The sequence below is a fragment of the Thunnus maccoyii genome, chromosome 7, assembly GCF_910596095.1.
Source record: "Thunnus maccoyii chromosome 7, fThuMac1.1, whole genome shotgun sequence".
NCBI classification, from domain to species: Eukaryota; Metazoa; Chordata; class Actinopteri; order Scombriformes; family Scombridae; genus Thunnus; species Thunnus maccoyii.
Window position 1 is genome coordinate 34,038,018 of NC_056539.1, and position 16,179 is coordinate 34,054,196.

Consider the following 16,179-nt stretch of genomic DNA (forward strand, 5'->3'; position numbering starts at 1 on the left):
TCAGATCTGTGTGGAGCGATGATGAGGAGACTGTAACCTTCCTCACATCAATACATGAAACTAACAGGAACGTCATATTTCCATCATGTTTCCCATCATTTGCGCTTTGACTGTTGCTCTTTTAATGACGTCATCTCGTTGTTTCCTCTTCTTCTGCAGCGGTTTAATGGCAGCGACAGGAGAATTAGTTTATCTGCTGAAGGAAACAAACATTCACTACATTTTCTTTTGATGATTTTCTGCACATTTGGGCTACATTTGGATGGAAACTATGTGTTACTAAAAGCTATTTTAGGTTCATGTTTCTATACAGATCTTATTAAAATGCCAGATGAAGGTCATCTGATGTCCTTCCTCCACAACACACCTGATCTACAGTCCAGTGAAGATCATTTATTAGTCTGTAAAAAACAAAACTCCTGTCAGTTTGATTCTTAACCTGCTCAACAGTAAATGTTCATGTATTAAAGTGTTTTGTGTCTGAACAAAGAGAGTGTCGATCACACCCACCACCGCTACCCCCCCCCCCACATCCTCCAAGCCTGCCTCTTGCTCTCTTTTCCCTCTGAGACTGTCTGGTTACTACGGCAACCGCATCCTCCAGGCAAAGAAGGAGGAGGTGAAGGAGAAAATGGCGGTCAGTGAGAATCAACTGAATCATCAAACATTAGAAAATGTCTCTAAAAGCAGAGTTTTGTTTTGTGTTTCAGGGTTTTAAAACTTGACACTTCTTATGCAAAAATATAAACTATATGACTATTTATACATTTTAAAAGCAGGAGCAGAGCTGGAAGAAGTACTCAGATCCTTAACTGCAGTAAAAACACCAAAACAGCAACGTACAAATACCCCATTACAAGTAAAAGTCCTGCATGAAAAATCCTACATAAGTATTATGAGCTTGATGTAGTTAAAGTATTGCAGTAAAAGTACATAAGTATTATGAGCTTGATGTAGTTAAAGTATTGCAGTAAAAGTAGTGGTTTGGTCCCTCTGACTGATATATTATTATATATGACATCATTAGATTATTAATAGTGAAGCATCAGTGTTAGAGCAGCATGTTACTGTTGTAGCTGCTGGAGGTGGAGCTAGTTTACACTACTTTATATACAGTTAGCTAGTTTAGTCCAGTGGTTCCCAACCTAGGGGTCGGGCCCCTCCAAAGGGTCAGCAGATAAATCTGAGGGGTGGTGAGATGATTAATGGGAGAGGAAAGAAGAAAAAACAAAGTTCTGATACACAAATCTGTTTTCAGTTTTTGGACTTTTTCTCTAATCTTTGATTTTTGCTGAAATATTGGATCATTTGAACATTTATTGAAATGAAAGCATGTGAGAAGTTTAGAGGGAAAAATCACTATTTGGTGGAGCTGTTAACAACTCATAGACATGTGAAATGTGACCCCGACTACACACTGCTTTTTGTAAGACGTCAAAAGACAAAAAGGTTGGAAACCACTGGTTTCATCTTTAACAATGTGTTGTATTTTAAAAGCTTGTTATATTATCCATTGTGTCAAATCTTCATCTGAAAAGTAACTAAAGCTGTCAAATAAATGTAGTGGAGTAGAAAGTACAATATTTCCCTCTGAAATGTAGAAAGTAGCATCACATGGAAATACTCAAGTAAAGTACAAGTACCTCGAAATTGTACTTGAGTGCAGTACTTGAGTAAATGTACTTAGTTACTTTCCACCACTGGTCACTCAAAAGGTTGCAGGTAAATTTTGTTCCGGGATTAAATTGTTATTCGGCTGCAGACGTTCCGCCTATCGAGTATGTTTGGACTAAAGTCATCCAGTAACAGCAGAAGAAGAGAAGCTGTTTGTGGATGAAACTTTTACTGCAGCTTCATTCATTCACAACAACAACCAACAGTCATGTGATCACAGAGTGAGTCAGCGCTCACACAGCACGGCCACACTGGTGTTCACAGAATCAAATGTGAAACATGTTGTTTCTCTTTCTGTCACTTATGGAGGTTCATGAAACAGGTGATGATTGATTTGATGATTGATTCAATTTCATCTTTAACTTCTTCAGATGCTGCTCTCTCTTTTGGGGTTTGTAGTTTATTCGATTCTTGTCAGCGAAGTCGTAATATTTCTTCCAGGAAAGGGTGATAGATCAACTCAAAGTGTTGAAGGTGTGGATGTCAGTTTGGTAACCAACAAACACAGGAGACACCAAAACACCTTGTGCGGCGCTTTCATGACACAAACTTTACATTTCGACTTGTAATCCAACACAGACTACAGTTCCATGGTAACTGGGCAAACTCCGCCAGTGAAAGCTCTGGAACAAGCTAGTAAGTGGACCTTGAGTTGTTTTTCCAAAGTCAGCAACTAAAAACAAACTAAAGTTCCTGTTTACACTCCTGTTTCTCACCAAAACTCAGCATGTCTTTAAGATACAGCTAACTGTGTCTGTTTGATGCTGAGCAGGTAGTGTACAGCGGCTTTCTACAGCTTTCTCTCTGAAAACGCTGAGAGTGACACTCACACACTCACACACACACACACACACACACACACACACTCTCACACACACACACACACACACACACACACACACACACACACTCTCACACACACACTCACACTCACACACACACACACACACACACACACTCTCACACACACACACGCACACACTCTCTCTCACTCACACACTCTCTCACACACACACTCACACTCACACACACACACACACACACTCTCACACACACACACGCACACACTCTCTCTCACTCACACACTCTCACACACACACACACACACACACACTCTCACACACACACACACACACACACACACACACACACACTCTCACACACACACACTCACACACACACACACTCTCACACACACACACACTCTCACAAACACTCACACACACACACACTCTCACACACACTTTTAACTTATTCAAATTTTTTTGGATAGATAGATGATAGATAGATAGATAGATAGATAGATAGATAGATAGATAGATAGATATAATTTTATCATGAAACGATTCATCCGTTATCGACAGTTGCAGATTATTTTGCAGATTATCAGAGGTCAGAGGTCAGAGGTGAAAGCTCTCTGACTGCAGCTCAAACATCGCTGTTTCTCTCGTTATGTAACGTTACATCACAGACGCCTCTCGCTGCCTCTCACTGGCCTTTTCCAGTTTAGAGAGGAAGAACTTCCTGCCCCCCCCCCCCCCCCCCCCCCCCCCGAAGGCTCGCTGAGTCACAGGCAGAGCCGCCTGAACCGTCACGACCCGAAACTCCTTCTGAACATCAGGAGATTTGTCCATTAATCAAAAATTAATCCCCCAACTATTTTGATAATCAATTTATGGCTTTGAGTGTGTGAATATCTTCTGGTTTCTTTCGTCTCTATGACAGTAAACTGAATATGACATCTGAGGACGTCGTCTTGGGAAACAATGATCCACTGACATTTTATAGACCAAACAACTAATCCATGAATCGAGAAAATAATCGATTAATTCTGTGCAACCAAAACATCTTTAATCACGTCTGTGAAGATTCTCAGTCATCCAGGTCGTAGTTATCAAAGGAGGGTTGAATCTACAACCAAGTCCAGTTCTTGGATCTTTAATCATGTTGTGACTCTTCAGATTAATGTGCAGACGGTAGATTAAGAAGAAGAAGTAGAAGTTTATTGATCCCCCTGTGGAAACTGATAAGGAAATTTGACCCATCTTATACAAACACTGGGAGCAGAGAGCAGCCACAGTGCAACGCTGACAGACCCGTTCCAGTTCTTTTGCCAGTGTCTTGGTCACTGACGGGAATATTAACCCCTAACATACATATCAGTGATAGTGGGAGGACTCTGCAGAAACCCACACAAACACAGAAACGGGACTAAACTAGCTAACTGTATATAAAGTAGTGTAAACTAGCTCCACCTCCAGCAGCTACAACAGTAACATGCTGCTCTAACACTGATGCTTCACTATTAATAATCTAATGATGTCATATATAATAATATATCAGTCAGAGGGACCAAACCACTACTTTTACTGCAATACTTTAACTACATCAAGCTCATAATACTTATGTACTTTTACTGCAATACTTTAACTACATCAAGCTCATAATACTTATGTACTTTTACTGCAATACTTTAACTACATCAAGCTCATAATACTTATGTACTTTTACGGCAATACTTTAACTACATCAAGCTCATAATACTTATGTACTTTTACTGTAGGAGGATTTTTCGTGCAGGACTTTCACTTGTATTGGAGTATTTTTACATTGTTGTATTGGTACTTTTACTGCAGTAAAGGATCAGAGTACTTCGTCAGTACTTCAACAGATGAGCAACAACAGATGTAGTGAAAAGTGAATTTTTTGGTCATTTCTTGAATAAAAAGAGCAGGAAGTTTAATCTCTCTGCAGGTTGATTTTCAAAGAAATAAACTAAAACAAACAAGCTGAAACACATAAAACAAAAATCTACACTCAGGTGCTGTAATAAACTCTCTTCCTGTCTGATTTTGAGGTGAATCTGCAGCTGAAACAGATTCTGGATTTTTCCTTCATGAGGAGACTCTGAGCTCAGACAGCAGAGCAGCTGCTGGCAGCCACACCCAGACTCATCCTCCATCACTCGTCTTTTACATTTTATTTTTTATCTCTGGTGTTTCCACTCAGGTTATATTAAAAAAAGGTGGATGGAAATGAACTTGCTGTTCAGGAAAATGATCAAATCTGCAAATAAACACAGTAAAGAACCAAAACTAATGATCCATTTAACAGCAGGACTGTGTTTCTATTTTGATTCTGAAGTCCAGTTTCTCTCTTGTTGTTGTGGATCGTCTGTATTTAACCTTTTAAATCCACCTCCAGTCCAGCTCTGACTGCTGTCCACCTGTCTAATAAAACCAGCACAACTTAACTCAATAGCAACTCAACCAGCATCAGTTTTACCAGTAAAATGTAAAATATGTGTAAAATTATTTAAGATAAACTTTTAAACATGAAGACACATTTTTGGTGCAAAAATGTGTCAATTTGATGTTACTGATGCTCCCAACACGCCTGCTTTATTTAGGAAACTGCACTATGTGAGCACGACATAAACTCAAATAATAAAAGTTAAGATTTAACGCCACAGAAAAAGGTTCTACAAAACACCAGATTATATTCAAAAATACCAAATTATACTTTTAAGCACATGGCAACCAGAGTCTGGTTAAAGAGTCTCCACAGATTCATCATTTCACCTGTGTGACATCATCAGACTCATGATGGACAGACATCGTCTTTTTTATTCAACACACTTCCTTGTCGAAATCTGCAGCCTCCATTACCCACGATGCACCTGGAGATTGCAGTGTGTGATGCTAGTATCATCTAATGTAGCCTGGAGCTGCTAGCCTCCAGCAGCGATGAGGAGCTACAGAGGTCTGGTCCACCCTCCAAACCCCCAGATCACATCACAACAAATCCTCCAAATTAAACCAGTCGAGGTGGTTTGATCATGTGACTCCAGAACGACACATAGCAGTGTTTTCTAATGTGGCGCCTTTATCAGAAGTAATTGGCAGGACAACATCATTTGTCTGTGTTTGTCAAAAAGTCAAAATTCTCTGATTACAGCTTCTTAAATGTGAATATTTTCTGCCTTCTTTAGTCTTTATGACAGTAAACTGAATATCTTTGTGTTGTGGACAAAACAAGACATTTGAAGACGACATCTTGGGCTTTAGGGAACACTGATCCACATTTTTCATCATTTTCTGACATTTTATAATCGAGAAAATAATCGTCATCGTCATTAGTTGAAGCTCTAATTTAGTCATCAAGGACTAAAGGAACCTGAAAATATTCACAGAAGCTGGAAGCTGGAATCATCATTTGGACATTCTTTCTTTAAAACATGACTCAAAATGATTAAATATTGATGAAAACGATTGTTAGTTGCAGCCCTAAACATGTTAGTCTGTCTCCTAATACTTTCCTCCTTCACTACTCTGTCTGTCACCTCCAAGCTCATTGGTTCCTTCTGGAGATCTTAAAAAACGGCCAACAATATAAAGTTTCATGTTTAGAAAAGGCTCAGTAAACAGGAGGAAATATTGCAATTGTTTGGGACTATTTTCAGCGGCGGATGAATCCACATTTGGTGCTGGTTGGTAGTAGATCAATTAATTGATCAAACATACAGAATATGACCAGAGTTCAGCTTTCAACACCTCAGACGCAGACACTACAGCAATGTTACCTTTATATTATTATATATATTATATATACTGTATCATATATTCATGCTTTACAATCCAATAAACCAACAATAAACCAGCAGCAGAGCAGGAAACCTACAATATTCCTGTTATCCTGTGATACTTCATAGATAGATAACAGGATGATTAAACCAAATTAAATCAGATTTTTATCTACTGTTAAACCTTTCACTTTCAAAATAGAGACAGCTGACAAACAACGAATGAATCCATCAGTAAACAGGCTGAGATACAGAGAAACAAACATCTATACTAAAATAGAGACTCAGGACAGGATACATGAATATTAAACAGCACTGAAGCTCTTCATGCAGAAGAATCAGAGTTTAATGAACCAGTGAAACCAGCACAGACTGGGACAGACTGCAGGAGACGTTCAGGGCGAAAAATCATCAACCAGCCGGAAACAAAAAAACCAAACAGATCCAACAAATACTCACATGTATGATTCAATATGTGAATAATACACATAAAGCGCCTCAGATGTGACTTTCACGTCGTTAAAAATCACATTTAGATATATGATGCATTTCATAGACACAGACACACACACACACACACACACACACACACACACGCACGCGCGCACACACACACACACACACGCCAACACATTTCTGATTTTATTTGCAGCATGAAACTGGAAATCTGTTTTTAATATTCGACCTCTAAATATCTGAATATTGGCTGTTTTAGCTGCTGCTGCTTTACTGACGACATCTATGATTCATCAGCTCCTCCATCCTCCATCCCTCAGCCTGCATGAAGGAGGAGGAGGAGGAGGAGGGTGGGGGGCGCATCCTCCCATCCCCCCAAAAACCCGCATGAAGGATGAAAACGCACATTTATGAATCAAATTCAAATCTTAAAAATCGGATTTAAATCTTAAAAATCTGACCTGCAGGTTTTTTAAAACGTGGAGTCACATCAGCCTCCTCCCGTCTGATCATCGCTAATCAAAGAGCCTCTTATTATTGTCTTTATTCCCACAACCGGGCCAAACCGGACCGAGCCGAGCTGACAAAGCCTGGGCGGTTAACCCGGGTTAGTATGAGGCAAAAAACGAGATAAATATGAGTTAAAGGCAGAAAAAGAAGGAGCGGTCGGTTCTTACCTCATGACTCCGAGCAGAGCTGCAGATCTGTGAGGGAGGGAGAGGCAGAGGGATTTTTTTTAACGCCCTTTATCTGCCTGCATCCAATCAGCATCTAACACAAACCAAAACCAGTTCACATCTCGCAAAATTTAACAACAAAATAAATGACGACATGTTAAAAGATCTCCAGAAATCTTTTAAGAAACATAAAAAAATACTCTGCTGGTCAAATATGGTTTCTCCACCCAAAAACGTTCAGTTACTTGACATGACATCTCTTTCTCCTGAGTGTGAATGGATCCTTTACTCTGATATGAAGTGTAGTGACTCCTGCAGTTAACTGAATATAATTTATTTGATTTCTAACAGTAAGAACTTTTGGTTTGATGTTAACCTTAAAAATTAAAGTGGAAGGTCCCCTCCTGACATGTTTTAAGAAATATACAAATACTCTTTACTACTTTTTGTCAATGCTGTTTTTTTCCATTAAAGAGAGAGAGAGAGAGAGAGAGAGAGAGAGAGAGAGAGAGAGAGAGCAGCGGTGGTCGAGTGAGCTAGAGAGTGAATGAAAGGAGTGAGCGGTGATGGCAAGAACAAAGCAGAGAAATAAAACTTTATTTTCTGATTGTGGTGGTTACATTCCTAAGTACAAATAAATACGCCCACGCCCCCACACAACACTGCAGGAAAGCGCCTCCTTACCAGATTTAGTGTGAATGCAGAGCTTCTTCCTGTCCGCTGTGGCCTCTCTGCTCTGTGTGTGTGTAGCTCAGCTCCGCCCTCAGTCAACAGACACACAGACCTGCTGCTCTTTATACATCCATGACACAGAGACAGAGAGCAGAGCGGAGCAGAGGAGAGATGTTACCTGGTCTATGCTACAAGTCCTGACCTCGCACCCTGCGCTGTTATTAGTTGAGAGCTACACACCTGCTGCCCAAAGGTTGATGCCCAGAAACATCCAGAACACAGAAAAATAATAAGAAAATAATAATTTACAGGCAGACAGCAGAGTCTCTGTAGATACACATAGACACACACTTCAAGTGGGTTATACGTGATGATTGAGAGTACTTTTGTATGAGTCTATACATTGGTTTTTTTAGGAAAATCCTGCATATTATATCTTTAATTGCATTAATCTGTAATTCCAATATGACTTCCTGGATTGCCTCACCAGTACCTCAAACAACACGACCCCACCATTGTAGTCCCCTGCGTCGTAGTGCAGAACTGCCGGATTTGGTGTTTTCCAGTTTTTCGTAACACAGACTACACAACGTTAGCTTTACAGGTGGTGAAAAAGTAGCTGAGTGTGTCCCAAACCATCAACCAGCAGCACAGAAGCCCCGCCCCCTCACACAAGTGATGTTAGCATGAAAACAATAAAATAACAGTTGGGTGAAAATAAAGTATCATTAGCATATAATTCCTGCTGTTTGACTGCTGCACAGATGCTTGTGATGTGCGTAACATTTGGAACGTTAGCTCTCTAAAAAACAGAAAATCCACCTGCACGCATCTCGCTGATGCCGTTGGTTGGAAACCCGTGTGGTCTATACGCTACCAATAAAAATGGAGAGTGATGCAACCAATCAGAGAGCAGCGTCAGATCACCTGCTTGCCAAAAGTTGAAGGACCTACATACACATTACATCACACACATACTCACATACATCACATCATTTGGCCCTCACTCAGGAAGTGTATTTATTCACACCAAATTAACCAAATGCAATTTAAAAAACACATTTTTAATAAATGCTGGCATAACTGTGAGACACAGAGTAAAAATAAACATTTTTATTTCATATATATTTGGTAATATATAATTAATTTATGTTTAACATGTTTTAATAGCCTTTTTCTCTGGATAAATGGAACACCCCTCATTAATCAGCCGCCACTGCCAGTCAGAACTGAGGAAGCCTTTTGGATGAAACATCTTCAAGAATCTCCAGATGCTCTTGTGCTCTTGTCTCAGTGACCTGATTTACTGTGACCCTCATGAACCTGAATCTTCACAGACAAGAAGAAAATATGTTTTAATTGGTCTTGAATATTTTCAGTCCAGTCTTTTGTTCTCCTGTGTGGTCAATCTGTTCAGTTTGTGTTTTGTTGTTTCCTGTCTGTTGTTCTCTAACTCTCCACTAGAGGGAGCCTGAGGATTCTGTTTGTTTCCTGCTGTTCACACTTTTTACTTCAGTGTGATTTACAGAAACATCCAGCAGAGAAGAAGAAAAATAAATCTCAGATAAACAGAAAACATTTCAGTCAGGTTGTTTTTATCCACACTTCTGTTTTTCTGAAAGCATCATTTGACAACAATCAATCAGTTATTAATCATTCAATCCTGAGAGCTCCACAGTTTACATTATGTAACATTAACAAGAGCACGAGGTCAGTGTACAGGCAGCGTCACACTTTAATATTACTGCTCCTCCTCTTTCTGAAAGTCCAGTCTGCTTTTTAAACATATCAACTAAAAACACGAGAATTTAAGAGTTCAGTTTGTGATCAAAGTTTTGTTTGGAAGTCAAAGGTCAGAAAAGAAACACAGCTGTAGTTATCCAGTCAATGAGTGCATTCATACAAGCACAAGTATAAATTTTGATGAGGTTTTTATTGTATCCTGGTTGTGATCAGTTTTTTGGTTGTAAGTTGATACTAACGTGCCTGTAAGCACATTCATATGTGACGTCTAATTAACATTTATTTGATTTTATTGTTATATTAACCTTTGGGCATAATTTCCTCAATGATTCAGTTTTGTTCTGTAACAGCAGCTAATTTAAAACAGTTTCCATCTTCAGTTCAGGACCTGAAACATTAGTCACCACTTTTAAGACTGGACTCCCCTGAACGCCTCTCAGTTAAACTGTTTCCTGGAGATTGTTTGTACTTTTCAGATTTCAGATCGCTGGATTGTTTCAACATCTTTTAGAAATAATGAACCTGAAGCAATTAAAAGTGGCGATATTCATTATTTGTTCTTTAATGAAAAAAAGACCATTAAAATATTAAAAACTCACTTACACATGAACAGATGTGTAGATTTATTTATGTTTATTTGCACATTAGGAAAGTACAATATTTGTTATAAAATATTTAATTGATATTTACACTACAGAAGCTGTTATCTGTTATCATGAGAAAACAGAAAGTTGTTTCCTCTTATTACTTATAATGTTGAGAGGTCAGAGTTCAGCATGTATAGATGGCGTCTTGTCAACTGTAGCAACTGATTTAAGCTGAAAATGTCAGACTAAGGAGTACCCATTATTATTAACAGCACCTTTATTAATGACATCTGTGTCACGGCCAAATGGCAGGTTGATTAACTCCTGGTCATAGTATGATGGGATGTTTCATGTAGGAGACATGCCAAACAATACCTTTCAACATTTTCATTTTATTAGACTTAATGAATCAGTCTCAGCCCTGTTCCCTGTGTCTCCCCCAGCCAATCAGCCTCCAGCCTGCCTTTGTGTCTTGCTACCTGTTCCTTATTGTTTCATTAGTTCAGATTGTATTTAAGTCTTGGTTTTCAGTTCAGGTTTGGTGTGTTGTTTAGTTTTGCTCTGTTCAGTTCAGTTTAGCTCAGCCTGCACACGAGCCTAAATAAAGATATTCTTCACTTTCTGTGCCTGATTTCTCCACATAACAATCCTAAAAACTCAAGACAAGATGAGAAGAATTGCAATGAATAAAATAACGAGGGATGGAAAGGCAACTACAAAACAAAGAGAAAAAGAATTAAGGATAAAATATCAAAATGCAATAATTAATGATTAAACTACATTTCTACAGTTTTTACTACACAAAACCTAAGTAAATTTTACTGGATAACAACCGAAAAGAAAGAAACCTCCTATATACACATCATTTATTACGATGTTAAGAGTGTCAGACGGATATATTGGATAGTTGCTTGTAATTACTGTCAAATACTATTTATATACAATAAATCTCATACATTAATTGGAAAAATCTGTAGACAGTTGCTTGTAATTACTTTCAAATAATGTTTATATGAAGTAATGATTATTGAAATTATGTTTTTGTATGCCATTTTCACATGACCCTATTTTTCGTACAGTATAAAACCAGTATTTACTAGGAATTTACTGTAAATAGATGACATCTGGAAATCTGTGCTTTGATTGGGCGGCCTTAAGGATAAACTGGATAATTCTATGAATTTACAAAAGAATACTGTATGAAACAAGCCTTTACTTAAATCAGGTAATTTTATTCATAATAAAATTCATATTTAAATTAACAGTAATGTGCATTACTGCTGTGGTTGACTTGTCCTCCAGAGTTTCTTCAGCTTCTATGGTCCATAGGGTTGTCCCAGGTCCCGGTGCATCCGTGGCCTAGCCGCCTAAGCTGGACTAAGGGATGGAGAATTTGGGGGTTGTGAGAAAATTTGAAGGAGACCGATTGTTTGGGGGCCAAGGTCAGATTCGTCGTGTGTGGTGCATTGTGGGCCGTTGCATGAGTGAGGCTAACCCTCATAGAAGATTGGGCCACATTCAAGGTCCTGCCGCCCTGAATCACCACACCCTGCGTGCTGCCCTATAGTCTTACCACCTGACTGCCGCAGGCTATTTGTTAACACCGCTAGATTGCCCTAGCCTGGCCAGTCAGGTCTGAAGATCCTAGGTCTTGTGACTTTTAAAACCAGGTTGTGGAGCCTATGTCGCCAGGTTTGGACTTTTTCAAGTCTATCTCAATACAATATTCAAATTTCAAATGTATATCGACAAAGCTATTAGTGGGCGGAAATTATTCGTCCTATCTCCATAATAGCCGTAAAGCAGTCCCTCCCTATCAGGTAGGATGAGTCTCTAACCGGTCTGCAGTATTACATTGAGTGTGTTTTGCCAGTTATCAAGTGGCTCCACATGATCACAGCTGATGGAGGCCACTGTCCAGTGAGAGCTTGATTCTAACTGATGCTACCTGGATGAGATGTCCCAAACTGATTTACTGCACAATAGTTGATGCTTCATATGATGTTCACTGTCTGTGTAGATTAGTCACTGCATAAATGCCTATCTATAGATGCCTGTTTTTTGTCTGGCTGTCAACAGATCCACATTTCTAATTATTTTTTGAGACATTGAGTGTACAAACCTATTGATGAGGAGGCTCACTCAGTGCGACACCTGCTGGTCATTTTTTGTAACTACTTTTGGCATGCTTGCTGTTAGTTCTATGCCATTGATCTCTGTGATTATTGAGAGCTCATAGTACCCTATTACCCCACTAGAAAACTGCCCTCCCAGAATCCAGGCTTACTGGTGGTTCCTACAGTCTCCTAAAGTAGAACGGGAGGCAGAGCCTTCAGCTATCAGGCTCCTCTCTTGTTGAACCGTCTTCCAGATTCGGTCTGGGGAGGCAGACACCCTTTCTACCCTCTCTAAGAATAGGCTTAAAACTTTCCTTTTTGATAAAGCTTATAGTTGGACCAGCCCTTAGTTATGCTGCTATAGGCCTAGACTGCCGGGGGACTTCCATTGATGCACTGAGCTCCTCTCTCCTCCTCTCCATCTGTATGTATTCATTTACCATTAATGCATGTTACTAACTTGACTTCTTCCCCGGCGTTCTTTGTGCTTTCTCATCCGCAGGAAACCCCATGGACCAGGCTGACATGGGGATGTCCTTCTCCTGCTGTTCCTGCTGTTGCTACTCATGTATCTATTGTTATTGTTGTTGCTGTTGTTGTTCTGCTTCTCTGACCCACTGTGTACAGTATTGTAAATAACTTTGTAAATATATTTAACAGCCCAGTTTCTGTAGGGTTGGATGGCATTTTTTAAAATGTCTTTCCTCCTGTTTCTGTTAAGTCAGGAGTTATGTCAGTGATTTGTATTTTTGTTTCTTTATGTTTAAATAGGTAATTTTAGGTTGATTAGCTTTAGTTCCCTTTTATTTGTTGTTTTGCTGTTAACTCACCCTGAAACCACAACTATGAAATAAACATTTAAAGGCTGCAAAATCCCTTGTTGCTGCTTTTTTTGGCAGCTGGGGAGAGGGAGTGTCAGTTCTCTTAGGCCGGGTCATAACAATATATTTTTAAATTCTTCTGCTTCTCCCAGTTTAAAGGCCCCTAGAGGCCCCTCTACTTAGTAGTGTGTGGGCCTGTATAGACTGTCTTTGATTGACATCTCCCCTAAAGAAGTAAAACACATTTCCAATCCACTGGAGATAGAAATATGAACGTATATTCAGACTATACAATATATATCTAAAAAACACAGCAGTAGAGTGGACAAAAGAGTCATTAAGTTTCATTCAGTGTATTCTGCTCATTCGTCATTCACCACAGTTGGATCACTCATTCAGTATACAGCTGGTTTAAATGTTTAATGTGTTCATAATAGAAAAGTGACAAAATTGACTTTTGGTTTATTTTTGTGTGTGCTATTGATGGATAATATTCTCCCACAATGCAATGCACAAAACAAATTGAGGGAGCTACAGTACTCACAGCTGTGGCAGGTTCTGAAGAATGATGGCAGTGTGCACACAATATATAAAAAATATCCCTCTTAATACTATTTATATACAGTAAATCTCATACATTAATTGGAAAAGTCTGTAGATCTATTGGATAGTTGCTTGTAATTACTTTCAGATAATGTTTATATAAGTTAATGATTATTTAAATTATATTTTTGTAAGCCATTTTCGCATGATCCTATTTTTTGTACAGTATCAAACCAATATTTTTACCAGGAATTTACTGTAAATAGATGAAATAATCACATTAACAATTAAAGCCTAAAGCTCTCAAGATACCATTAATGGGTATTAAAGGAGGATAATTTGAATACAATTTTACATATTTTTTTTGTGTTTTACATCCAGAAATTTGTGCTTTGATGGGACAGTCTTAAGGATAAATTGGATAATTCTATGAATTTACAAAAGAATACTGTATAAAACAATTATTTAAATTAGGTAATTTTAAGGTATTTCTGCAATGTTTTTCATTTTTTTGTGCACATTTATTTAGCATTCTAGCAATATTTTATATTTTTTTGGTTTTTATTTTACAACAGTTGGACTGTAAAAATGCAGATAATGTCTACAGTAAATATCTGTATTTTAAAAAAAAATCTTTGTAGAATAACTAACTTTTTTACCGTTATTTGACGGTAAGTGTTTTTTACTTTTTAAACTTTTTTTAAAAACTTTTTTTTACATCAAATTTAAAGTAAAAACAGAAAGTTGCCTTAATTTTATATTCAGTAATAGTAAAAAAATCCTATAATATTCCATTATATTAATTTACAGATTACAGCCTTTATTTTATGGTGAATATTTTTAATAAAAATAATTTACTGTGTTTTTATGGCATTTACACTTAATGTAGAAAAAACAAAAAAAACTGTAAAATAAAACAAAAAAATAATATAAATTTCTGTGAAATAACTTTTTTTTTTTTTTTTACAATGTTATGTGATCTAAAAGGACTTATATGTAATATTTGATCATGATATAATTTTTTTCTATTTCTACTCTTTTTTTTCTTTTGATGACGTGTCTGTGACGCTGATGGAGGTGAAGGTGAGGAGGAGGAGGAGGATGAGGAGGAGGAGGATGATGAGACGCCAGGATGCCAGGATGGAAGCTGAACATAAACTTCCGGTTATGGTTATGGCCTTCAAAATAAAATATCAAATGAATGAAATATGTACGGTATCAACAGCAAGAGACAATTTTTTGATTCTGTTTGAATTGTGCTGTGAATTACACATATAATATTTATCAACTTAAAAATAATTAAATAATTTTGCAAGTCAAGAAAGTCACAGTTTGTCGTAAAACTGTCAAAGTTTAAGATTGTGAAAATACATAATTAGCAAGACTACACACCCAAAAGTTGCATTAGTGATGTCATAACTTTCCACAAACGTTAACGCGATGCCTGTGTGTTTCGAGTCTTGCTTGTTCTTTTGCTTCCTGGCTGATAAAAGGACAAAGAATCACTGGATAAAACAGGTAAGATACATGTTGGCGTTATTATGGATCCCACTGCTTTTCTTGACAAGACACGGCCTACTCTGCCGCTGACTGGCTTACTGCTTAATGCTTAATTTTTAAAACAGGTTACTTTTTGTGGTGATATAAATTGACAAACATCATATGTGTAATTCATGGCACAATTCAAACAGGATCAAAAAATTATTTGTCTCTCGCCATCAACTACTGTACATATTTTTTCTGAAATAAGGTCCTATGGTGGTCCAGCGGTATCAGTACGGTCTCTTAACAACCAAAACAACCATATTCATACTCTCTCTCTCTCTCTGTCTTTTTATATGAATGTATATTTGATACAGTTGTTTGAATTTTTAAGCCAAAAATGAATGTTTAACACCGTTTGAATTCTTTAGATCAGTGGTTCCCAACCTTTTTGACCTGTGACCCCTCGTTGCATTGTCAACTAGTTAAATGAAAGAGGACTTGTTATTAATTACAGATCGGAGATGAAAGGAAAACCAACATTAAGTGTCTCAGTAAGGTGTTGGGCCACCACATGCTGCCAGAACAGCTTTAGTGCTCCTTGTTATTGATTCTACAGTTTCTGAACTCTTCTGGAGGGATGAACATCATTCTTCCAAAAGGTATTTCCTCATCTGCTGCTTTGACACATCAGTCCAAAATCTCCCATAGGTGTCCAGCTGGGTTGAGATCTGGTGACTGTGAAGGTCATAACATATGATTCACATCATTTAATACTCATCAAACCATTCATTGTCATCCTAGAAGAGACCACTCCCATCAGGA

The 16,179-nt window shown here is 38.0% G+C and overlaps 1 protein-coding gene across 1 annotated transcript in view; it reads right to left on the reverse strand.

Moving 5' to 3' along the window:
• Nucleotides 1-8,106, reverse strand: part of apc2 (APC regulator of WNT signaling pathway 2) — a 48,297-nt gene extending 40,191 nt beyond the window's left edge. Inside the window, exons 1-2 of the mRNA XM_042416051.1 lie at nt 8,074-8,106; nt 7,390-7,416 (exon numbers count right to left, since the gene is read on the reverse strand). The gene's annotated coding sequence lies outside the window, so the exon portion shown is untranslated. The remainder of the gene's footprint in view (nt 1-7,389; nt 7,417-8,073) is intronic.
• Between the last annotated feature and the right edge of the window lie 8,073 nt (nt 8,107-16,179).